Below are 26,182 nucleotides of genomic sequence, written 5' to 3'. Positions count from 1 at the left end.
CTTTTTTTAATCAGGCCCATTCAACTGTTTATCAAGCTTGGGTCGTTACAGGCCCATCTACAGTTGCTGGAAAAAAACTAATTAATAAACAAGAGTTAGAAATGCAACTTAAAATGGTACTATCATAATGATATTTTTAAACTTATAATTTTTCAATGCTAGTCTAGAAATACAACTGATTTTTGCATACTGGCTTCATATTCTGCAAACTTGCTAAAGTTCATTTATTACTTTCAGTACCTTTTGGAGATTCTTTGGAGTTTTCTACATAGGCAATCATGTTATCTTCAAATATTAACACTTTTATTTCTTCCTTTCCAATCTACAAGCATTTTATTTCTATGCTTACATAACTGCACTGGCTAAGACCTCCAGTTCGATGCAGAGCAGGATTGGTGAGGGTAGACACTCTTGCCTTATTCCCAATCTGAGAGGGAAATCATTCTGTCTGCCATTATTAAGTATCATGTAAGCTGTAGGTCTTCTTGAAGATGCTCATTATCAGGTTAAGGAAGTCCCATTCTAATCCATATTTGCAGGAGTTTTTTATCATGAACAGATGTTGAATATTGTCAAAAAGATCATATTTTTTTTCTTCTTCAGTCTGTTGACATGGTGAATTTTGTTGACTGGTTTTTGAATCTAGTTTAAATATTAGTTCAGGTCTCAAAGCCTTTGCTGTGCTTCTTTGGGTCTGTCTCAAAAATGTGCTGCTCAGAGGTGAGCCTTGGGCTCCTGTGGGTGCAGACACAGAATCAGGGGCCCTCTTCTCCAGCTACTTTCTCTCTGAGATGCCCCCACTACTCTCACACACTCATAGCCTCTTTTTCTGGATGCTCTGGCCAGAAACACAGGGAGTCTCTGAGTTTCTGCTGCCTGCTTGGAGACCATCACTTTTCTTTGTAACTGAGGCCTGCCCTCAAAACAACATAAAAGAGAAAAAGAAGAAAGCAAAAAAAAGGAGGATCCCACACACTATTCAGATTCCAGGAGCACTTTTTTCTAGTCCCTCTGGGTAGACAAGTGCGATCACTATTGGAGTATTCACCATGCCACGCTGCGCAGTTCAGGGCGGTTAAGAGAAAAGAATAAAAACTGGAAAACATAGTCCCCTTTGGGTCTCTTCAATATTTCACTCTATTCCCGAACCCCCCTGTTTTTGTTTATTTCTAAGTGTCTTCAAGGGGTTGATTTTTGTACTCCACCCAAATATTTTCCATTGTAATCAGTGAGGGAGATGAGTTTTCATTATACCATCTTGGACAGAATCAGAAGCCAGAAGAATCTGGACACAGAACTCAATATGCATTAATCACACATGAAGGACCAGGTGATTATCTGCCTTAACCAACCTGTTCTTCAAGCTAAAGAATGATGACCCAGGACCACAATTTTACTGACCAGTTTTAATGTTGTGGGTATTAAATTTAAGTTTCAGAGGACAATATAAGAACTTACTAGAAGATACTCCCAGTATGACTTTGATAATGCCCAAATATCTCAAACTATTTTTCAAAAGTTTCGTGAGGTAGAGAGGAAGAATAGCCTAGAATGGGCTGTGTCTAGAGTCCTCTCTTATACCTTTATTTCACAATTTGTGCATATTTTGAAGGAAATCAACTCCATCTGTATCTAATCCCTTAAAAGTCTATTAACCAAATTTTGCTTTTTGAACCATTTGACATTTCAGACCTTAGTAGAGGTTTGGTTTGGTTTTTTTTCCCCTCCATGTAAAAACAGGAAGTGGTCACCTGCCAAATGTAAAACTTAACATGAACTTTTTCAGAGGGTCATGCTGAGTTCACTACTTCAAATGCAAAAGTTCCTGCGTGTATTCTAAACTTGGTGACCACTGTTCCATTTGCCTTTCTCCAGTCCTACAAATCACCTGGCATTAAGTGTGCTTAAAGAAATCAGAATTACTCCATCTTAAAGGTATTCTTACATGTCACTGTTCATAAAAGGAGGAGATGGGGTAGGTGGGCACTGAGTGAAAAAAAGCATAGGGAGTTCTGCTAAATGTAAAAACTGGACTAATTTGAGCAAAATAAATAACATAATATTGGATTATAACTCTATATGTAAAATAAATAACCAAGAGCCCATACCAGTGTAAATAAGTCATTAAATAAATTAGTGATAAATGGAGGAAGGAAGTTATAGCTTAGTGGTAGAGCGCATGTCTAGCATGCACAATGTCCTGGGTTCAATCCCCAGTACTTCCATTCAAAAATACATACATACATACATACACACACCTAATTACCACCCCCCGAACAAAATAAATAAATTTTAAAAATAAGTATATAATCACATTTTAAATAAATAAACAGATAAATTGGAGGTAACACACAAATCTCCCATGTAGAAGAATTTCAAATGTTCTCTCTAGACATCTCCCCCTCAAAGACATCAATAGAGCATAACTCCCCACCTCGTAAGTGTGAGATGCACACACTGACTTCCTTCCAAAGAGCACAGGATGGAAGGAATGGGAAACAGAAAGAGTAACTTTAGGTTACAGAGACCTGACAAACACCATCTCAGCGAGGTGACCACCTAACCTGATCAAGGTCAGCAAAAACTGGAACAAGCCATGTTGATAGCATATACCTTCAACAAGATGTGGTAAGAATAACCCTTTACCTCTGTGCTCTTCCTCTAAAAACCTATAACTCTGGTGTAACGTAGAAAAATATCAGAAAAAAATGCAAAACAGTGGATCTACAATACATCTGACCAGTATTCCTCAAAACTGTCAAAGTCATCGAAAACAAGAAAAAAACCTATTAAACTATCACAGCCAAGATGAACCCAAGAAGAGAAGACAACTAAATGTTATGTGGTGTCCTGGATGGGGTCTTTAAAAAGACAATAGGCTAAAATGAGATAAATCTGATTAATACGTGGGCTTTAGTTAATAATCATATACTAACACTGGTTCGTTAGTTGTAGTAAATGTATCATACTAATGTAAGCTGTTAATACTAGGGGAAACTGGGTGTGGGGTATGTGGGAACCCTCTGGACTATCCCCACAATTTTTCTGAAAATCCAAACGTATTCTAAAATTAAAAGTTTATTTCACAGAAAAAAAAATTCAAGGCTGAGTTTTCTTCTTCAACCACCTGCTCCTCATCTGAAGTAAAGAATGTGTCTTCCCATTTCAAATCTGTGAAAAGCAAATTGAAAACAACACTTTCCAAACGCCCCTTTTGATCATCCTCAAAACGAGTATAGGGCTAGTTAATTTATTGTGATAAACACATGTGCTTTGTTTACTCTGTCTTTCTCCCCACAAGAAAAATCGTCAAACTTCAGTGTTCCCTTGTCTGTAAGAGTTTGTGATGCGGGATAAACTCTGAAGTTGTCTGAAGATGACTTCATCTTCTGGCTTACGTTTTCAAAATCCTGAATTCTTTGAGTAGATCCTAGCAGGCAATCCTCACACGGGGTGACAGAAGAGAGGGAAATGTTTGAGAAGATGAGATATAGGAGTAGAAAGAGGAGGAAGTGTGGTTCCCCAAATCAGGTATGAGGCAAAGACTCTAGAGGCATATGAACAGTAGGATTCCTACACCTGCTTCCTCTCAGCTTCCTGGAAAACAGTCAGACCTCAGTGGGCAAGATGGATCAACCTTGGGAGATGAGACTCAAAACACCAGAGGTTCAGGTCTTGGCAAAGATGTGGATGCCCAAGCTGACGTACCTGCAGAGCTGCTCCCAACTCACCAAGGGCCCGTGCCAGGGTCAGCCCCTCTATGATGTGTATGGTCTGGATCATTCAAACGCCAAGGAAACCCCAATTTCGATGGAGATTCAATTTCTTGCTAAGCCACTGAGTTAGACTCTGAGAGTAAAATTTCACCAAATTTTGTAAAAATGATTTTTTTCCCACCATGTTTGTTGAGTAAAAATTGCATCTCCTTTAGGAATAAAGCATAAGAGAAAAGCAACTTAAAGAGCATCCACCCCTCCTGGTCCCTGAGTTGCAGAAGGAAAAGCTGCTTGTAGATATCACACCAGGCAGAAGAATGAGAAAGGGTCCTTGAAAGATGCTCTCAGCAAGTATTTTCTAATAAAAACAACACTTATTGAATCATTATTTGAACACTGATTAGATGCCAGGAATGTACTAGTGCTTTCCAGACACGATCTCAATTATTCCTACTGTATGCAAGAAGGCAGGTAGGATTAGTCCCGGAGATGTGGGACATGAATCTCCAAGAGCGGAGTAACTTGCTCACAGTGACACTGATCATAACTGGCAGAACTAGAGCCAATGAATGGCTGCAGAGACGGGGCACACTCTGACCCTGCCCGCTCTTACACGTCAAGCTTCTTAGCGTCTTTGACCTTCTCTGAATCTGCCATTTCATCCCGGGCTTTTCTTTCCTTACACGACTTGCCAAGCTGGGCAAGAAGAGCGTCTTTATTTATTTACTGGTTGTGTCTTCCTTGGATGAAGGCAAGATTTGGGCCAAAAGACAGTCCCTTTCATTTTGGAATCAGAATCATCAGTTCATGGAAATATTAAATAGCAACACAAACCATCCCATATACTGCAAAGTGTTCACTCCTAAGTGATCACTTAGGCACCCGGAACACCCTCTCACGTCTTCAAGTCATACCCCTCTCATTGGATGTAGAACACTGGGTTCGGGCTTCAGAATGCATGAAATTCAAGCTGATACTACAGAAGTTGGACACTTCGGGTCAGACGAAATAGCACAGAAACTTTCTCCAAGCCAGAGGAGGGCAACCACACCAACTGCATTTATCTCTAAACCATCTTCCTAAGGAGAGACACAAAAAAACCTTGACACGTTCCTCTACTGTAACAGACTCTACCAAAAACACAAGCACCCTAGAAACTGAGAGGCTTTTGAATATGAAGCATCTCTTTCAAAAATAATATAAATGGCATTTATCAGAGATTATGACCTTTCATAAGTAACATTATTAGAGGCACTGCAGCTGTTTAGTGAAAGTGTTTTTTTTCCTACTTCTTCCTGTTGCGTTTTTTTACCCTTCGCTGCCAAGAAAATTTACTACATTTTCTTCATTATTTCCCTTGTGTCAAGTGGAACTTTTTCATCCAGATTTCACTGCTCAGACCCATATGTCTCCTCTTTCTTCTTTTTGTATTTTTTTAAGATACCACATAACAAAAATGTTTCTCTTATATTAATTTTGTTACTCAGGCAAAGTAAACCATCACTCCTCGGTATGTCATATAAAAGCCAGAAGAGTAGTGACTCACTCATGCAGAGATTTTATTTAAAACATTTGCTCTGTGGTCAGACTAGATTAAAGACAGATCAGGTTGCCCTCGGAGCTGCGCTGGGGCAGTGAGAGTGAGAGATGTTGCCACTCGGTAGATAAACCACATGCAGCTCGTATGACAGTAACTGCCTTGGCCCCCTCTCTCCCTCCTTTGGGATTGGGACACCTGCATTCAGCAGACTCAGGTTTACTGACCTTGTGACTATGAAGGGTTCTTGGAAGGATCTGACATTTTCATTTGGTAACCAAAAATGAGATGGCTAGTGAATGATGATTTCAATTTCCCTAAGGGACCCATGGAGCATGTGGAAAGAAAAAGGAGCAAACTGGTAGGCATGAGAAGGGGAAATAAAAGGAAAAATGAAAGGAAAGAAATAAACCAAGACAGAGCACTAGGACAAGTTTACATTGTTCTTCCTCTGTGCCAGAGAGAGTCTGGAATTTTAAATGATTGCAAATTGAGCAGCTCATGGGTAATCGATTTGGTCTCCATTGGTAGGGGTCAGAAACCCATGACATGCAAGTAATATTTATACAGTTGAAACAAGGAACAGATGAAGTCCATGCAAGAGAATGAATCTCTGCTTTTTGATTTTTATAGAAAAGCACAAATTCCAACATCTGAGACAGACACAGTTAAGAAAACTATAATGGTAGACAGACACTTAACGTGGATGAATATCTACAACTTTTAGCGCTATGAGCCTATGTGATATTTAGGAACTAAATAAATGCGTAAAAATCCACTCATTAACTGGTTTTGTGTTAGTGCATCTATTTTCAAGTTTACACTTATCCTGGAGGTACTTTTCTTCTCTCCTTCCATTCTTCCTCCCTTTTTAAATTCCTTTTTAAAAATATACAAATACAAAGCAAATTACTGATTTCTTCACACTTAAATTTTGAGCTGTTGAGGATGGAAATTGTCAATAAAATCACAGAATCTGTGCATTAGAAGAAACCCCAATGGTCATCTAGTTGGACCTCTGACTCAGGGCAGGGATCTTTTCCATAATATCCGTTAATCTGTGCTCACCAAAGAGAGCATGCTTGTATATTTTCATTAACACGGAACCCACTGTTTTGTGGGTCCGCTGTTCTGTTGTTCATGTATCTGTGTATTAAATACATATTTTTAAGCTTTTCCATAGGAGCTGGGAATAAAGTTGCGAACAGGAAAATCATGATAGTGATAAAAGCAATTCAAAGCATTGAAACAGAATAGAGTGTGACCACATAGCTCCTAAAGACTGGGCAATCAAGGATGGCTTCTTGTAAGAGGTAACACTGGGGTCCAGAGAGGAGTATTCTAAGCAGAGAGAATAGCTGAGATGAAGGGTCTAAGGGGAGAATCAGCTTAGCCAGAAAAAGAAGAGGGGAAGTAAACAATGTAACAGGAAATGAATGTGGTAGACAAAGAAGACAAAGCCAGCACGGTAGGCAGAGGCCATTCAACGTCGGGTTTTGTAGGCTGGAATGAGGATTGTGGGTTCTCTTCCAAGTGCAATGGGAAGCTGGTATTTAAGTTTTTAAATTAAACAATTTTTAACAGGGGACTTTAGTACTGATATTTAGAGAGTGGAATTCAAAGAACAGGAGTAGAAGCAGGGAAACCAATTAAAAGGCTATTGTGGTAAATCAGGAAAAAAAAATAGATTCTGATAGCTTGGATTGTGACCTAATCCTGGAGATAGAAGTGGATGGATTTGGAGGTCAGGGTTAACAAGACTAGCTAGATTGACTGTGTGGCTTGGGGTGGGGGAGGGGAGTAAGAGAAAGAAGAATCACATACAACTCTAAGACATTTGATTTCAACAGCTCAGCAGCTGGTACAATTTGCTGATATGCGGAAAGCTGAAGGTTGACCAGGTTTGCAGGCAATGTATGTAATTCAAGAATTCTGCTTTGACCATGTTGTATTTGAAATGCCTGCCATGTAGGCAGCTGGCTATACAAGCCTGGAGTTACAGGCAGAGGCCAGATTTTTGAGGTATCTGCATTTTGTAAGGCAATTTAACTATTAGTTAGGGTATTCCTAATATTGAAGTGACATTTTCTCCCCTATGACTACCTATTGGTCCTAATTTTGTCTTGGGACAGGAAGGAACTAATCGTTTGCTTAACAAACCTCCAAACATTTGAAAGAGTATTTCAATTCAAGAATATTTGAAAGAATTTACTACACATCTGGTATATGCCAAGAACTTTGCATGTAATTTTTTACTTGGACATTATAGGATATATAAGAGCATATTAGTGCTGCATCTTTAAAGAAAAGGAAACAGAGGTAAGAGAGTATTTTGTCCAAGGTCATAAAGCCACAAGGTAGAGGAGCTGAGTTTCACATTAGGTCTGTCTGTTTCCAAAGTTGATGATTACAGTGTATCTCCCAGACACAGATGAATAAACACTAGTGCCCTCAAGTGTTCCTCACAAAGCAGGGCTTCCAGAACATTTTACCATTCTGAAAGTCCCCTGGTAGCTTCGTACTTCAGCAAGATCTCTCATTAAATTTTGGTCCTTCCAATGAACACATTTGATCTGACCAAGGAGGAGTACACCCATCTTCTGGTCAGATGCCTTCTTAGAATGATGCTGGACATTGCATTAGGGTAACCACATCACACTGCTGGCTCATATAAAATTTGTGGTCAACTACTGTCTAGCCAGGGCTCCCACATCCTATACTTGTGCTGTAATTTTTTTTGCCTAAATTAAAAATGTCGAGATATTTGAAACCTGAGTCTTTTAACTAGCATATTAGTTATTTCTTCCACTTTTGTTTCAAACATAAGTCTGAGAAATGACCCTTCTGTCTCTGTCTCATTCATTGATTGAAATATTTAAATTATAGAATCAAAATTTTAATATAATAAAAAATAGCTAAGATTTGTGGTTTCAGATATTATTTCAGATAGTAATTCTAAGTCTCAATTTTCTCATCTGTAATATGGAAATCATAATAGTAACAAGGAGTAAATGACAAATTGCCTGTGAAATTCTTAGCCATGAAGTCATATTTACCTCATGGCTCAAAATTTTGGAAGAGCATCTTATTTTAAGACCATGTGTCCACTCTTTGATAGTAAGCTACTCTCTGATCCAACCATGGAATATTGTATTGAAAAAATGTGCAGAAACTAAAATTAATATGCCAAAAGCAGTTTTTCCATAGAAAACAAGAACAAAGGACTTTAATATTTCAGGGACAGTTGTCACTACTGCTTAACTGTCTGCTGGTAGTCACACTGATAACATGTCTCCCATTTTACCCCACCAAGGAAAGGAGTTACTTTAGGAGCCCACAGGAGAAGATGCTGGGGAAGGACAATAACTGAAGGAAGGCTCTACAATCCCCCCGCTTTCCCCAGTTCCATACTGCCAACGTGTCTGCGCTCCACACACAGCCTGTGCTTCTGTCTTAGCTAGCATTCCCCAGAAGCAGATCATGAGACAAGGATTTAAATGCAAGTCATTTGGAAGGAGATGATTGGAAATACCAAGAAAATGGGAAGGTGAGACAGGGAAGAAAAAGAGATAAAGTTATCATTTAGCCAGTTACCACTGAAAGCAAATACCCTAATTCCTGCTGGGGAACTCTGGGATCCAGTGTAGAATTTGTGCGTTGCAGTTATCCCACCTCGGCTAGTTTGTTACACACTAACTCCCGTGAGTCATCGCATGAGAGTTGCTGGGGTGGGGGTTAGTTGCCTAGGACTTTCAGAATGCCCTGTACACCAGAGAAAGCTGCCAGATAGTTGGAAGGCAACTGTAACACAGTGCAGAGTACCACTTGGGAGAATGAAGGAGCAGACAGTGAATGTTTTTCAAGACCCCCACACTCTCTAACAACCTAGATGATCAGACGTGTATTTCCTGTCCGGATGCATGGCCAACAGAAGCAGTTGATATGAAAAAAAAGTAAACTCTGGACAATCTCATAGGAACAATAACAACAAACGTCTTAAATAGAAGAAAATATACCAATGGCCAATAAGCACCAGAAAAGATGCTCAACATCGTTAGTCATTTGGGAAACGCATATCAAAGGTGAGGTACCACTTCACACGCACTAGGATGGCTATTATCAAAAGGTGGGGGAGGGGTGGAAATAGTAACTGCATATGAGGCTGCGGAGACACTGGAGCCCTCCTGCACTGCTAGTTGGAATGTAAAAATGCAACCACTGTGGTAAATAGGAAGTGTCTCAAAAAGTTAAACAGAATTAGCATATGATCCAGCAATTTCACTTCCAGGTATAGTCACAGACCCACAGGAATTGAAATGAGAGATTCAAACAGATACTTGTACATCAATGATGGAAACAACACAAGTATCACCAGATGAACAATTTTTTAAAATGTCATCTCCATACAATGGAATATTACTCAACTACCAAAAGGAATGAAATTCTAATACATGCTACAATAGGGGTGAACCTTGAAGATATTATGCTAAGTGAAATAAAGCAGATATAAAAGGACAAATATTGTAGGATTACACTTATATGAAGTATCTAGAATAGGCAAATTCACAGAGATAAAAAAATAGAAGTTACCAGAGGCTGGGAGAGGAGGAAATGGGAAGTTCCTGTTTAATGGATACAGAGTTTCTATTTGGGATGAGGAAAAGTCTTCAACATGGATAGTCGTGATGATTACCCAATAATGTGAATGTGCTTCATGTCACTAAATTGTATACTTAAAAATATTAAAATGATAAATTTTGTTATGTATATTTTACCACAGTAAAGAGATCAAAAGAAGCTTATATTTTTTTAAAAATTAAAAATTGAAAAATAGTTTTTAAGAAATGACCTTTGGAACCAATAAATGTAGCACATTGAAACTAGAACTGCTATCTGAACACCAGAAGCTTAAATGTATACAAGCATGATTTTACATATTTTATACATATTGACAGATTTCTCTTTCATTATTGCTAGGAACTTGATTTTTCTTTCGAAGTTCTATTACAATAACATCACTAGGTCCTTCTGGGTCAAAATTACCACGGAATCAAGTCCAGAGTAGCTTTCAACCTTTATTTCATGCTAAACCATTTTTAACATGAATCTTTCCCCCAAAGTTCATAAGTCAATAATTTACCAACGACTCAACTTTCTATTTTGCCTGCTCCATTTATAAAATTGGTGAACACATCTTGTCAATTTTTTTCTTTAGTAGAATAAATTTTTACAGGGAGTGGCAGGCTTTTTCCATAGAGACGTTTCAATAGCAAAGTTTTTCTACCCTTTTCTTCCCAGTAGCACAATCTACCATTGTCAACCCCACTGACATGAGCCCTGGTGTTCCTCTCAGGACGTGTAGACATTTCCATTCATAACAAGTGTAAGTAAACCTATATTTGAAAGCCATCCTTTATTTGAAAAATGTCAGTTATGGGATAGATACTCACTTTGCCAAATCACTCATGTTTGAAAAAGGAGGTTATTTAGGAAACGAAACAGGTGTATAAATGCTGATTTGAAAAGACACAGCTAGTGTCAGAGATGAGGAAGGGACTTGGTTTGACTTGCATGCCTTTGTATAAATACAGTACATTGTTTCTGGTATACAGACAATACATATTTAAGCTAAAAATTCGAACAGTATACATAGAGGTATATGGTGAAAAGTAATTTTCCCCTCCAGCTCTCAGACTCCCAGTTTCACCCTCTAGGGTGAATCACAAATTTTATTTCCTGTGTATCCTTTTCAGACATTTTGTATATGAAGTTATGCATAAATAATATCTATCATGCATAAATGCTGACTTGAAAAGATTCTGAGTAAAAAAACAAGATTATATGAGCATGTATGCTATAGTCTCATTTGCATATGCAAATTGCTGGTTATGAGCTTACCTAGTCTGCAGTATTTTGTGACAGCACCCTGAAAGGGCCAGGACATGGGAGTCGGGAGTTTTCACAGACCTGAGGGGATGTCTGGTGGAGAAGGGAAAACAAATAGAGCAGAAATAACCAGAAGGCACCAGAGCCTGTATCGTGTGCCACAAGACTGCTAACGTGTGATGAGTTCCCCCGACACATTCTTTCTTCCAAGCCAGCAGAGAGCTTGGCCCTTTTCAAACTTTCTTATTAGCAGACAGTTCCTACCTGGTTCTCACTTTTGTAGAGCCTTGGAATCCTTGAAGAGATTCTGCTAGGTGTTCCTCAGCAGGTGGGAGGAGACAGAAGGCTGTGTGAGGGAAGCAGAGAGAAGAGAACTTCACCCCAGTTGAGCGAAGGTTCGCTGTTCTCAGTCCACCCAGCGGCTGGGCTTGGCCACTGCTGGTCAGAAAGCAGGACCTCAGGAGGACTGGGTATTTGTGTCTTAGAAACTTTAGCCCCGAGACAAAGCATCTCCCAACCTTGGCAAAGACACCAGTGCCGCAGAGTGGCACAGAGATCGCAGAGGACAAGCTCTGGAAGGACCATAAAGGCGGACCATAAAGGCTGAGACAAAAAGTATCTGCGGGATAACCAGTATCAAGTGATGATGGGAAGAAGGTGTCCCCTTCATTTCCCCGTTTCACCTGTACGCTATACATGACCTTGGAGTCCTTGTGCAGCGCCACTGAAGGTGGGTGGGGAAGGAGGAAAGGGGAGAAGAGAATAAAGACAAGGAAAGCACCCCAATAATTACTGAAATACACTTGTTTCCCAGGCAAGGGACAAAAAGAGGTTCAGACTCATAGCTAAGTTGGTTTAAAGAAACTATATAAAATATTATACACACTTGGGTTTTCGGATTAAACTCATGCAAAGTGATAAAACATTAAAGATCTTGGGAAAAGGAGAAGGTACAAATATATGAATAACTCGGAAAAGAGAGAAAGTTTAAAATACATGAAACACTTCTGTTCCTATCATGAAACCCTGAGTTAAATCCATTTCACCTGCCTTCGCTAATCGAGGTCGTTTCCACACTCGCACGTCCTCCAGGCAGCACGCAGTTGCCGCTTGTAGGTCTGCCTGAGTCCTTGTGGAGAGACTTGGAGTCAGCTGCGGCGAACCGGTTGAGACCGGATCAGACCGCCGACCCTTCAACTGGGCATGCGCAGCACCGCGCCGTGACCTTTCGAAGGTGCAGAGGCCTGTAGTTCAGTTACATCTGTGCCAAATGATGATGCCCGCACTTTTTTTCCAATCACCTTTCCCCAGGTTCCCCACGCCTCAGGCTGCCCCGCCACTTTATTCCTTATCCCATAAATTTTCCAAAAATTCCCTGAGCCCCTTGCCTTTGGCTAGGCGGATCTGAGATTTGTTTTTTTCATCTCCTCGCTTAACTGCCTTGTAAATAAACCCTCTCTTTGCCACAGACCTCAGTGTCTTAGAGCTTGGTTTGCTGTGTGTCTGGCGAAAGAACCTAATTCCGTAACAATCCTTGCACAGTGATGATTACCCTTCAGAGCATCAGTCCTACTTTCATGTGTATGCCACTAGAATGAAGCTATTGCTCATTATTCATTGGAAATAAAATAGTCCCTTCTTTAAATTACAGTTTAATAAACGAACCTTAATTTTACCTAAGATAATTTTGTAATAACTTTATCTAGATAATGTTATCTGATTTTTAATTTTACCACCTAACTTGAATTAACCTTAGAAATTCCCTGTTCTCAAATCTTACTTAGTACTAAGTGTCCCCTCCTCAAAGCCCCTTAAATAAATGGGCAACTTTTCAGAACACTAATTGTGCAAACTGAGACATATCTTTAACAGGCGTAGTGACTTAATTCTCACTAACAAGCACCTTCTTCATTTCATGGGCTGTATGAAAAGGTAAAAGATACAGACCCTGTGTGTAAGAAATGTAGAATTAAATTAGGTAAACGTGATAATTGGGAATGATGAAGAGATGATCAGAATGGGTGAAGAGCCAGTGAAGGTATTCTTAAAGTAGAGTCTGGAAGAGGTCAAGGAGGATAAGGCAAATAGCTATCCTGAATATCTTGGGGGAAAAGAAGGACTTTTGTAAGTAGGCATTTAGAGTTGGAGTACAGAGATCTGTTACACGCTAGCGTGAGGTAATTCTAGCTAAACGTACACCCTCTTTCCTTGGAAGCAAGTGGCTTCAGCCAGTGCTGGGTGCCTAATTCTGAACTTTCTGCTCAAATGTCAGGAATCTCAGATTAAAGCCCAGGAGCAATGTTGAGTGTCTACTCGGCCAGGCTATGGCACTCAGTTGCTTGGCCAAACACGAGCCTAGAGGTTGCTGTGAAGGTGCTTTTCAGATGGAGTTGACTTTTAAGTCAGCTGACTTTGAGTAAAGCAGTTTACCCTCCATTATGTGGATGGACCTCGTCCAGTCAGTTAGAGGACTTAAGAGAAAAGACTGAGGTTCTGGAAGGGGAAGGAGTTCGCCTCCAGACAGCCTTCAGACAAAAGAGACTGCAATATCAACCATTCCCTGGGTCTCCAGCTTGCTGACCTACGGATTTCGAACTTGCCAGCCCCGACTTACTGTGAGCCACTGCTTTAAGATAAATCGCTCTATATACCTATCTATTGATTAATTGATCCTACTGGCTCTGTTCCTCTGGAAAAGCCTAATACAAACTGTTTCAGGGTTAAGCAATACTGAAACATTTAAGGGCATTTTCTTCTTCATCAAAGACAGCCACTCTTGGAGAACTTGAATTCCCTTTGTGTTAAACTGTCCTCTTGCCATTGGTGGCCACTTCTAATCTATGTAGTTTTAAGTACCTGAACACTGGCCAATTGATGCTAGACACAGAGGCAATTTCCCAAAGCTAAAATGTGGAGCTAAATGTTACTGTACACTGACAGCTCACAGTAGAATATGAAGAGGACCTTTCCAAGTAAAGACATTCAAGGATAAAGGTAGCAGAAGTAGCCTAACATTTTCCAAATGCCCCCCCCACCATTTTTTTGACCAAGTGTTGGGTGGTAACTACTATATAAAATATTGCAGTGGAAAAAGTTTTTTTCTCTTTCTTGCATTAATCTTATTCATCTATTTCATTTTTAGAGAGTTATGCATTCAACCAAATATCCCACAATCAATTAAATCTCCAAAGATTATATGAGCATTATTGCACTTTGCTTTATTTCAACTACCTGGGTCCCCCAATATCCGTGGCTAATGAAAAGGGGGATCCTGTTACCAGTCGAAGTTCCTATCTCAAGGAAATGAAAATGATTACTGGCTTGCATGCCTGTGGGTACTGCCCTAAAGTAAAGCCAAGAATTTCTATTCCAAGTGCTCAAGTTATTCCGTATGCTTCAAAGCTATGGTTTCTACATGGGATAAAAAAAAAAAAAAAAGAGGGCCAATCCATCCAAGATTACAGTTGCTAATCCCTAAATAAACAGTTCAAATAGATGCTGGAGTGCAGACTCAGAAGACTGGATCCATGAAAGAGTATCCTGGGCTTTATTTTGGGGTATGGAAGAAGGGTATGACTTATTTCAGTGGATGAATGCAATCAATAGGACACAGAGATACGACCACAACTAGATCATGGATGATCAAGGTCAAAATTTACCAGTTTGACTTGAATAAAGAGGCAGGGGAGAAAAGAATAGCAAAGAAGGAAAAGGTAAGAATGTAGAGAGTTTCAAATGCCCAGTTTAGGACTATAGGCTTTATTTTGTGGGAGAAGTAGAACTATGGAAGGCTGTGATCAGTTCACTGGCATGTGATTGGTAAGCTGGAGTTCTGTTGCCAATTCTTACTTTCTCCTTGAAATAAAATTGTGTCCACATTCCTCCCTCATGGCTTTGTGGTGCTGCCCAGTAGGGAAGGCAGCATCTTCATGCCTGCCACTCTTACTTTGTTTGGCCATGGGACTTGACCAATGAAATATTAACTAATGTGAACCCACATTATGCGTGGATTGGCTTGCTTGCATATCTTTGCATAGCCATGAGAAGAACATGTAGCAGGTAGCAGCTGATCCTGAAAGGAGGAGCTACATGGAATAGACCTGAGTTCAATACAGGTGTGAAGTTAAGCATCAGCAATCCTAGCAAAACCACTACGGACCCACAGACCTGTGAGTGAGAAACACATGGGTCACTGTACGTCACTGAGGTTTGGGGATATTTGTTACACAGCATTACTACAGCAGCAAATGTCTAATAAAAGTGAAAAGTGCAATTTTGTAAAAGTCAGTCCCTCGGTGAGGATGAGGAATAAACTGGAAACAAGATGATAGTTTAGAAAATTATTACAGATTCTCTAGAGATCTTTTTGCTCGTCTGACACAATGATCTATAATGTTTCGGATGCAATCGTCCCATATGCCTGGCTTCCAGAGTCAGGAGACATGGAGCAAATCCCCTATCCAATCTACACTGTGCACACAATATGAGCAAAAAGTAAATCTTTGCTGTTGTAGGCGACTAAGATTTAGGACTTGCTTGTTTCCTCAGCATAACTCAGGTAATCCAAATACAGAAGGGAGTTCCAGGATTAATTTGGCAGCTCCCCAATGTCATGGACTTTTGTTCATCCCCCTCTTCCCATGTTTTCTTCTTCTGCAAACAGTGATGTCTCCTTTTAAACTTTTAAGGTCACTATAGCAGGTCCAGTTCAGGAGTAAGTGACATGACCGTGTCTGGGTTGTAAGCAAGGCTAGGAAAACAAGAATATTTACCTTTTCAATATCTCTAGAGGGCAACATAATCTGCCAGACATGAAGAAGGTGGGAGGGACAGCTTTTGAGTCAGCAGCCAACAGGTCCTCTGAATGATGGATGAGATACTACCTACATTTCAGATCTCATCCTATAATATACTGAGCATGTAATCTATGTTGGTTTCTTTCCATAGCTTATAGACATTTTGCAGCTAAGAAACTGGGTGGTCTCAGGGAAGCTGACCGGGAATCACAAAGAAAAAGCAACATAACTTAGGTGGCAGAATAAAGCTTTGAACCTATCAGGCCTGCCTGTCTGTCCCTGAGCCCTTTGATCCAAACGCTCTGCATGTTAAGATTTCTGCCCTCATCATTCTTCAGTCCTTCCAGACAGCCACTGATTCTGCTGCGTGATTCCTCTGTACTACAAAAGAGGCGCAGAACACAGACACAACAACAAAGTCCCTCCCTGGGGATGTGAATGAGCCAACGGCGGTGGGGGAAGGCAGATGATGATTTTTTTTTTAATGCCAAAGCCAGCTCCAGTGAAGCAAGCACATGCTGTCCCATGACTTATAACAGTAAGCGATGCTCAGAGTCTGTTGGGCTCCCGACTAAGCATGCCAGGTCTGTTTGTAATTTTGCAGCTCACAGCATGCCTGTCAGAGGCTTTCCATTCATTTTCACTGACGATTCGCTGGCCTTTTGAAGGCTTTGCAACTCTAAGAGCCAAGAGCCCAGGCCCCAGATTCTTAGAAGCTGGCAACCCTCTTAATTGCATTGCCCAGATTCCTGCCTCTCCCTTTGCTTTCTCCAAAGAATGGACATCTTCCTACAACTCAAAAGGCAGCGAGCTGAAAGTCGCCAGGAAGCTGGGCAGTGAAGTCTCTGGTGTTGCTCATCCCTCAAGCATTATTTCCCCCTTAATCACTAGCATCCTGGACTCTCGCGCTCAGGACAGCGGTCTGTCTTGATCTCTCTGGGAGAGGCAACAAAGCAGCTGTGGTAGAATCTGATGCTGTGTTCAGGGCACTGCAGCCTTTCCTCAGATTCCACATGTATGTGCTCCCTCCTGGGTGGCCTTCCATGCAGACCAGAGTAGTCCCTCTTCCCAGAAAGGCAGTGAGCTTCCCAGCTGTGGTGCCTCAGGCAAGGGAAGCCCAGCCCTTTCGCTGCAGAATCGCCTTATATTTTTCCACTTTGGAAGGTGGTTCTGAGAGAAAAAGACCAGGCTCTTTTCTGGAAATGCCAATACTGTTACTGTTGAGTCAATGGACTGTTCACTCGCTTGCACTCTTCCCTCACAAATGATGAGAATTTTTTAAGGGACGATTAGAGATCTCAGACAGAAGGAAGCAACAAGGGCTGGATGCCTGTGTAGTGGACAGAATCCTAACCAACTCTCACTGCTGTATGGTCCCCTCTCCTTTGAGTGTAGGGGGGACCCGTGGGCACAATGAGATACTATGATGATGCTAGGTTACGCGTCCAGAGGGAGATTTTCCAGGTGCGTCTAGACTAATCACACAAGCCACTGAAAAGCAGACAGGTTTCTCTTGCTGACAGCAGAAAAGAAGTCAAAGAGACTCCAAGCTTGAGGGGGATTCTACATGAGAGACCCCTCCACCAGCCTTGAAGAGGTAAGCTGTGATGCTACGAGGGGGTCTGCGAGAAAGCCCGTGGCAAAGGGATGCAAGAAACCTCTAGGAACTGAAAAGGGGCTCCCAGCTGATGGCCACCAAGGAACTGGGGACCTCAGTTCTCCAGCAGCAAGGAAGTGGACTCTGTCAGTAAGCTGAGGGAGCCTGAAAGTGGATTCTTCCCCAGAGTCCCCAGAGAAGAGTCCAGCCTTGAGTTCCATCTTATGAGACTCTGAGCATAGAACCCAGTCAGTTGCACCCAACATTCTGACATACAGAACTGTGAGATGAGAGGTGGGTGTTATTTCACACTGTGAAGTTGTAGTAATTTGTTGTGAGGCAACAGAAAACTAATGCAGCCCGTTGTACACATTCCCTACAAATGGCACCCTTCATTTCGCACCAAAGTGCAATGCAGTGACTATGGGCCCCAGTACATGTAGGTTTGGTCACATGATCTCCAGTATCTGTTATCCCGAGTAGGTACAAAGTAACTATTTGTTGACCAAATGAATGAGGTAAAGCTTAAAAGCACAGGCTTTAGAGTCAGAGAGACATGAGTCCAAACTCCAGCTAATACTGCCATGATCTTGAGTAAGTCATTTAAGCTCTGTGTGCCTTAACAGGTATCCCATTGCAAAAGGGAAATAAGAATGATACTTACCCAGTCTGACTATCATCACTGTATGACACTGTTGACCACTAGCTCCTTTTTGAAGCCTGCTAGTGCAATCTGGTGCAAACTGAAAGGTGCAACTTGTAGGAAATGGATACAACAGGTTGCATTAGTTTATTTGATGACACTGGACTCTCCTGATTTCCTACTTACACCTCAAGCTATTTCTTCTTGGTCTCTTCCTGGAGATCCTCCCTGTCCTTTTACTCCTTAAATGGCCCAAATGCCTCCTCTCATCTACCACTTTCCCTCCTTGTGAAGGGACTGCATAAATTTCCACAGCTTCAAATACTGTACACTTATTACCTTTAGCAAGATTATGTCTCTACATCAGCTCTCTTCAGTGCACCTGGTTCCAAACCCGTATGTCTAGCCACCCAAGAGTTCCATATGTGTCTTTTGGGTTTCTCAAATTTAAAAAGACCCATTTTGAGTTTATGACCTTTCCTTCCTCAAAGTACTCTTCCTCTAATGTTTTCAGTCTCCATAAATGACTCTACCAGTCACTCCTACTGGAAACCTGGAAGACATCCTTGAAAACATCCTCTCCCTCATTCACATTCAATCCAACACTAAGACTTGCGATTGTACCCTTTATAAATGTTGCTTATCCATCTCCTTCTTCCCACCTCCACTGCTCTTCGTAGCAACTGGAGCCACCACATTTTGCTTGAACTACAAAGACAGCATTAAAACTATATCCCACATTGACTCCTGTTTCTCTAAAATGCACGCCCCATGCTGTGTCACTGTGATCTTTATAAAAGGCAAATCTAAGCATTTCATGCTCAAACTGAAATTTTTTATCTGACCCTTAAGATAAATTATTGATAAAACTAAGAACTAAATTGTTAGTTATAAATTAATTACATTAATAATTAAAGAGCAATGGTCACTGATTCTTCTTTAATTTCAACATAAAAAAAATATTCTGTGTGCCTGAATAGCCTATACCCTACGAGGGTATTTGGAAATGCCTCTATAGCCTTTGCTGAAGTAGTAGCTTCCCTCTTTTACCTAATAACTGTAATCAGTTCTAGTCAGAATGACTAGGTAAGAAATAGAGACAGAGAGAGACAGAGACAGGGGTGGGGGGAAGGGAGAGAGATGCCTGCCATCTTCAATAGTTCCCATGAGACCAGTGGTATTTCCCACACTTGGGTTTCATGAAATTCTCTCGGTTCTCTGTAAAAAATTTCCTTTTGGTTAACGTGGGTTTGCTTGTTTTATAACCAAATAGCCCTTAAACAGAAATAAAAATTTGCCTTTTGCCTTTCCTTCTCAACATGATCCCAAACTAGCATCCAAATTTTAACTTGCAATGTCATCACATTTGAAGTCAAGGGGTTCATTTGCTGCATTCTTCACAAGCAAGCAATCCCTTGCCAAGAGAAATAAAAATTTCCCAGTTAAATGATGTATTTTAAATGTTTATTTAGAAATAACTTCAAATTCACATATAAATTACAGAAATAAACATAATATGAAAAATATTCATATACCCTTTATTCAGATTCACCTAATTTTAACATTTTACCCCACTTGTTCTATCATTGGTATTTTTTACCTAAATATATAGGTATCTAGCTATATCTACTTTTTTCTAAATTGTTTGATGGAAAATTAAATGTTATCATGGCCCTACATGAAAAAATACTCAATAATGCTACTTATCAGAGAAATGCAAATCAAAACTACAATGAGGTATCACTTCACACCAGTCAGAATGGCCATAATTATAAATCCATAAATGATAAATGCTGGAGACAGTGTGGAGAAAAGGGAACCCACCTACACTGTTGGTGGGAATGTAGTTTGGTACAACCATCATGGAAAATAGTGTGGAGTTTCTTAAGAAACTGAAAATAGACTTACCATAAGATCCAGCAATCTCACTCCTGGGCATGTATCTGGAGGAAACTCTATTTCAAAAAGATTTATGCACCCCATGTTCATAGCTGTACAATTTACAATAGCCAAGACATAGAAGCAACCTAAATGTCCATCAACAGTTGACTGGATAAAGAAGATGTTGTGTATAGATACAATGGAATACTACTCAGCCATAAAAAAGAATGAAATGATGCCATTTGCAGCAACATGGATGGAGCTAAAGACTATCATACTAAGTGAAGTAAGCCAGAAAGAGAAAGCAAAATACTGTATGATATCACTTATACGTGGAATCTTTTAAAAAAATGACACAAATGAACTTATTCACAAAATAGAAACAGACTCACAGACAGAAAATGAACTTATGGTTACCAGTGGAGAAGGGGGTGGGGAAGGATAAAATGGTAGTTCGGGATTTGCAGATACTAACTACTATATATAAAATTGATAAATGACAAGCTCCTACTGTATAGCACAGGGAACTATAGTCAATATTTTATAATAGCCTACATTGAAAAAGAATAGGAAAAGGAATATGTATGTGTGTGTGTGTGTGTGTGTGTGTGTAACTGAATAACTATGCTATATGCCAGAAAATAACACAACATTGTAAATCAACTATACTTCAATTTTTAAAAAATGTACCATGGTCTTGACTCATAAAAAATTCAATGCGTGTTTCTTAAGAATGAGTATATTATGCTACATAACCAAAGCACAGTTGTCAACTGTGACAAATTTAATATCAGCAATTTTTTTATCTAATCTACAACTTGTATTCCAATTTTGTCACTTGACATAACAAAGTCATAAGCAGCATTGCCCCATCCCTATTTCAGTACAGGATCCAGTCCAGGGTCAGGTACTGCGTTTACTTGTCACATCTCTGACCTCTTTTAATATGAAACATTTCTACAGCCTTTCTTTATCTTTCATGATATTGACATTTGGGGAAAATGCAGCCCCTCTTTTTTTTCAATAGAAAGTTTCCCCTTGAGAATTTGTCTGATATTTCCTTATGATTGTATTGGGTTTACACATTCTCGGCTGGAATACTGCATAGGTAAATGTGATGTCCTTCTGGGAGTGTCACCCCTGGAGGCACACAATGTCTATCTGTTCTTCCTGGATAATGGCAACATTGACCACCAGTCAAGGTGCCGTCAGGTAAGATCTGATTCTTCACTGCACAATTACTAAACTGTCTCCTTTACAATAGAGAAGTACTCTGTGGAAAGACACTTTAAATCCATACAAATATCCTGTTCTTCATCAAAATTTCTTCCTATATTTAGACTCTATTGATCACTCTTGCCTGATTTGCAAAGATGACTTCAAGGATGATATGAATTGCATCTTGCTACAGTGGTTGTTGCAAAAGGATAATTTTCCAAGTCCAGTGCTTCACCACAGTCATCAGTTGGCCCTCAGCATTCAACTATTAGCAAGGGCTCTCGTTTCTCTCCTATTCATTTACCTATTTATTTTTGGTATGAACCCATAAGTTTGCATTTTTTCCCAGTGGTTTGTAATTCATTATTGTTTATCTAATGTATTCATTATTGTTTAATAATTATATAAATTAATTATTTTAATGTTCAAATTGTCCTAGATTTGGCTAGTAGTAGCCTCTTCAAGATGAACCTTGCGTCCTTGTGACAGGCCACCACATCTATAGAGCTTCCTTACTTTATGTTTCAGGCTTATGTTACACCCACCTACCCTGTCCCAGGCCTGGAATCAGCCATTTCTCTTATATTTTAAAACTGAAATAGTAGATATTAGATTTGCTGAAAATGAGGCACATCTATGCCTGTCTTATCCCTTGTTATCAGAAACATTTAAGCATACATAAGAGCAAAACCAAGAAGTTTCCGTGGAAAATTCTTCTACTGGCTTGTTTTCCCCTCAGTTCCTTAGATATGAAGATAGACTGCAATATGGGTTGAATTCTACTTATTGAAAATCAATGTATTATTATCCCAATCTTCCGAGAGCCAATGCTTGGCGCACTCCCTCAGATTTTATTGTGAGTTACAATGCTGGTGATCAACAAATCCAATACATTGCTCAGATCTTCCAGTTCACTAAGACTAAATATGATTGCTCTTTAAAAAATGCAAACTTGTTGGAATCCATTTCTTCATCTACAAGTATAATGATTTTGACTAATTTTACACAAAAATATTGTCATGTGTGGGCTTCATAAATCTGTCTTATTCTGTTACTTGCTACTCTCCAGCTGCTATGAATTTAGCAGAAAATCGCCAAATCAAAAAATAAGCAGTCATGTGCAGTAATATCCTCTTTTAAGCATTTTTAATTTTTGTCATTATATATCTTGTGCTTAGAAATATATTGTTTTAAAATACATTAAACACCTATGCCGAAGAAATAATTATTTCTACTTTTAAAAACAGAATTGAGAATTCAGGGGATGGGATGTTAGGACTTGAGCTTTCTCTTAGGAGATTTTATGTGACAGGCGTTAGCATCTCATCAAATTACATTTGTTAGATTACTATTCATCTTTGGGAAAAAATGTTAAGTAAAACTCAAAACACTGAATGACAAAGAATGGATATTTTCCCCTGGCCTTTATATTTATTCTATAGTTCTTTAAATGGCAGTTAGGTTGTTGCGACAGGCTCTTGTGGTAGAGTTGATATATTCAATAGGATATATCATAATTTAACTAAGAAACATGTAGTGGAAGGCCAATGGCTGAAAGTTTAAATTGGGCAAAGCTGGTTCACCAGCCTACAACATAATCCAGATTATTGCTTGTTTTACTAAATTTCAAGACTCAGAAGAGGTGAAACAAGGGGAGACTCTTTTCCATAATGGCTTTTTTGAAATATAATTCACTTATCATAGAGTTCACTCTTTTAATGTGCATAATTCAATGGTTTTTAGTACATTCACAAAGTTGTGTGTTGGTCACCACCATCTAATTTGCAGAACATTTTCCTCACCCCAAAAAGAAACCTCAGAGCCATTAATAGTCACTCCCCATTCCTCCCTCCTTTCAGCCCCAGGCACCACAAATCTCCTTTTCTCTATGTGAAATTGCCTATCCTGGACATTTCATGTAAAGAGAATTGGCAGTGTTTTGTGTCGGTTCCTGCTACTTGGTGTAATGTTTTCAAGGTTCCTTGGTGTAGCATACATCTGTGCTTCATTCTTTTTATAGCTAAATAATATTCCAGCATTTATATACATTATACAACATTTTGTTTATCCATTTATCAGTTGACAGATATCTGGGTTGTTTTCACATTTTGGCAATTGTGAACAATGCTGGCATGACTATTTGTGTATAGTTTTTGTGTAGATATATTTTCCATTCTCCTGGTGAAACACAAGGGAGAGGAACTGCCAGATCATATGTTAACTCCATGTTTAACTTTTTGAAGAAGTGACAAACTATTTACCAAAACAGCTAAACCATTTTAGGCTTCCACAATCAAGGTATAAACATCCAATTTTTTCCACATATTCACCAGCACTTTTTGTTGTCTGTCTTTTTCACTATAGTTACCCTAGTAAGTGTGAACTGTTACTTTATTGTGGTTCTGATTTGCATTTCCCTAAAGATTAATGATGTTCAGGATTTTTTCATGTGTTTATTAACCTTCCCTACATCTTATTATCTATTCAAATCCTTTGTCTTTATTTAAATTAGGGTTTTTTTTTATTGAGTTGTTTTAAGAGTTCTTTATATATTTTCATGCAAGTCCCTTATCTAATATATGATTTGCAAATATTTTCTTCCCATCTGTGGGCTGCTGTTTCACGGGTGGTATCCTTTGTAGAACAAAAGTTTTTAATTTTGATGAAGTCAAATTTATCTATTTTTTCTTGCGTTGCTTAGGCTTTTAGTATCATGTCTAAGAAAGCATGACCTAATCCAAGGTCACAAAGATTTACACTCTTTGCTTCTAAGAGTCATGTAGTATTAGCTCTTATATTTAGGTTTTGATCTGTTTGAGTTAATTTTTGTATATGGTATGAGAGAGGAATGCAACTTCATTCTTTTCCATGTGGATATCCAGTTGTCCCAGCACTTGTTGAAGAGACTGTTCTTTCACCATTTCACTGTCTTGGCACCCTTGTGAGAAGGTAGAGCCTTGACTGAACTTTGTCTCCAACAGAGATGTGGAAGATCTTTAACATTCCCTTCAGATCCACAGTAACAAGGTCCTGGGTTTTAGAGGATAAGAATGGTATTTTTTCCCATCAACAAGAATGGATCCTTCTTTATTGAATACTTGCAACAGATCATCATTGCATATAGGACCATATCTCGGTCACTGCTCTTCTTTGACCACTGAGGACCATGAAAGAAAAGTTGTCCAGCCATTGAATGTGTTTCAAAGCTTAACAGAGGCTCCAGAAATACCAGAAATGTCTTTGTTTTTTAATCATGTGATATGATTTGGGAAAAGTGGAGCTGTCACTGGAAAACTGTAAGAGTTCAAACCTGTGATCAAATTGTTCAAATGAGGATGATACACTGAGTGGTTAATCAATTAAGAAAGGCTCAGGAAAGGTTTTAGATAACTTCTTTCCAGAAATCCCATTGCAGAAGGTCAGAAAGATAAAGCTGAGTCTGAAAAACCTCTTGATTTCCTTATATATCCAAGTAATTCATAACCTCTTTCATCCCATGCTAAGCTCTGCACCAACAAGTTTACTTCTCATTCTTTCTTTGGAAGAGAGCATCTCATTCGAGCAAATCACTTTGTAGTAGGCTGCTTCTAAAATAGCCACCAGTGATTCCTGCCTCCTGGTATTCATTCTCTTGCATAACTCCCACCCCCACATTATGGGTGGGCTGGTCCTAGTGACTTGATTCTAAATAATAAAAGTGATGCGATATTACTACTGAAATTGAATTACAAAAAAACCATGACTTCCATTTTGCTGGCATTCTCCGGCTCTTTCTCACTTGCTCATTTTGATAAAGCTGGCTAACATTGAGTGAGCCTTATGGAAAGGTTAAGTGGCAAGGAACTGAGGCCCTTATTATACAGCCTCCTGGGAGCTGAATTCTGCTGACAGGCTTGTGGTGAGCTTGGAAACAGATCCTGCTCCAGGGAAGCCTTGAGAAGAGTGCAGCCCAGTCATTGAAGACTTGTGTGAATGCATGAGCCGGAGGACCCACCTAAGTCATTCCCAGATTCCACGGATACTGTGAGAAAATATATGTTCTTGTTTTGGGGTGATTTGTTACACAGCAATAGATAATTAATACATAGCACAACTTGGTTTTCTATTATTTTGTATTTTGTGCTATAACTTCTTAACAAACTGGAAGTCACGTCAAAGAAATGTTTCCTAAATCCAGGGTTTTCATATCCACTCTTGCAGCTGTAACTTTCCATTCTCTCATCCCTATTCAATTACTGGACCATACTAGCTCCACTCACTACCCCATAGTCTCATTTTCACTGCATTATCTGGAAGTTCATTGTCTTACCACTAAATTGTAACTTTTTATTCACAAACTCCTTTAATTTGTTAGTGTTGACCCAAACCAGGCTTTTTCCAAAAACCACATCAAAGCCCTCTTCAATGGAGGAAACTCCTGCTCACATCCCCCACCCTACTCCAGCATCCTGCTCTGTTTCTGCCATTTACTAGTGACGGCAAATTGAGCAAGTTACATAACCCCTCAAAGCCTCAATCTCTTCATTTCTTGAAGTAGGAATAATACCTACTTCATAGGATTGTTGGGAAACTGGTAAAATGATGCAGGCAAAAGTGTGTGACAGTGCTTACTCCTCACCATGTACTCAGTTGATATTGATTTTCATTTCCTGATACCCAGCCTTCATTCTTTTATTCAATAGTTTCTTATTGAATATTTATATGGTCCTGTTTTTGAACCATGTCCTGCGGATACAAAGATGAATGAGTTTTCAATGTACTCACAAACTGCCAGAGGAGATAGTATTTATCACACACCGATTGTAATTGTTGGTTGGTCCATGATAAATGCTAATACTCTGGGAACACAGGAAAGGGGTACTTCATTATCCTGACATCTCATCTTGGGTAATTACAGCTCCCTCTTTC

General features: G+C 39.5%; 1 protein-coding gene across 13 annotated transcripts in view; it reads right to left on the bottom strand.

Moving 5' to 3' along the window:
• KCNJ16 (potassium inwardly rectifying channel subfamily J member 16) overlaps window positions 1-26,182 on the bottom strand; it is a 464,720-nt gene that overhangs the window by 401,142 nt on the left and 37,396 nt on the right. For 10 of the 13 annotated variants that reach the window (XR_012059809.1, XR_012059808.1, XR_012059810.1 and 7 more), the window contains exons 1-2: window positions 12,190-12,316; window positions 11,404-11,485 (exon numbers count right to left, since the gene is read on the bottom strand). The exons of 2 other annotated variants lie outside the window; for them this stretch is intronic. The gene's annotated coding sequence lies outside the window, so the exon portion shown is untranslated. Of the gene's footprint in view, window positions 1-11,403; window positions 11,486-12,185; window positions 12,317-26,182 lie in introns of those variants that run through there. One more of the 13 variants, XM_072939492.1, reaches the window with a different exon arrangement.

Source organism: Vicugna pacos, chromosome 16, assembly GCF_048564905.1.
Source record: "Vicugna pacos chromosome 16, VicPac4, whole genome shotgun sequence".
NCBI classification, from domain to species: Eukaryota; Metazoa; Chordata; class Mammalia; order Artiodactyla; family Camelidae; genus Vicugna; species Vicugna pacos.
This window is presented reverse-complemented; position numbering and strand designations above follow the sequence as displayed.